Source organism: Cystoisospora suis (assembly GCF_002600585.1).
Source record: "Cystoisospora suis strain Wien I chromosome Unknown contig_2859, whole genome shotgun sequence".
Taxonomy (NCBI): Eukaryota; Apicomplexa; class Conoidasida; order Eucoccidiorida; family Sarcocystidae; genus Cystoisospora; species Cystoisospora suis.
Genome location: NW_027155655.1, coordinates 13,717 through 14,162, shown reverse-complemented (window position 1 = coordinate 14,162; position 446 = coordinate 13,717). Strand labels below are relative to the sequence as shown.

At 43.9% G+C, this 446-nt stretch overlaps 1 protein-coding gene across 1 annotated transcript in view; it reads left to right on the top strand.

Annotated features, from left to right (window-relative positions):
• The window catches only part of CSUI_005840 (rhoptry kinase family protein rop25), a 7,903-nt gene that overhangs the window by 943 nt on the left and 6,514 nt on the right, over positions 1-446 (top strand). Inside the window, exon 1 of the mRNA XM_068066008.1 lies at positions 1-446. This exon is cut by the window's left edge and continues 943 nt beyond it; it is cut by the window's right edge and continues 6,514 nt beyond it. The gene's annotated coding sequence lies outside the window, so the exon portion shown is untranslated.

Below are 446 nucleotides of genomic sequence, written 5' to 3'. Positions count from 1 at the left end.
CCCCCCCCCCTCTGTCTACTTTCTGTCGATTCTTGATCATGGTCTTCTCTCCCCCGTCCTCCCCCTCAAGAGAAACGACCTTCTTTAGCATCTCTTTCAAAGACTTAGCTCTTTCTCAACAATAGAAAGAAGTCTCTCTCCTTCGCCTCCGTACTAAACCCTGGTATAGCTCATGAGAAGCTCAGCAATCTACGCCTTCCTTATACATACTCCTCGATGTAGGTATACATGTGTGAAGGTCTAGTATACTCCCATTCGCAGATCCATGGGATTTTAAGAGAAGCCAAAGACAAGAAGACTCTCTTTCACTGAGCTTCCTTCTCCGCTCTCTATAAGTATATATATATGTACCTACATGTACAGATATCTATGCATGTAACCCGTCTGATATAGAGATCCATAGCTCTCTCTTACACTGTCTGTACACCGGGTGTTTTCTATGATGA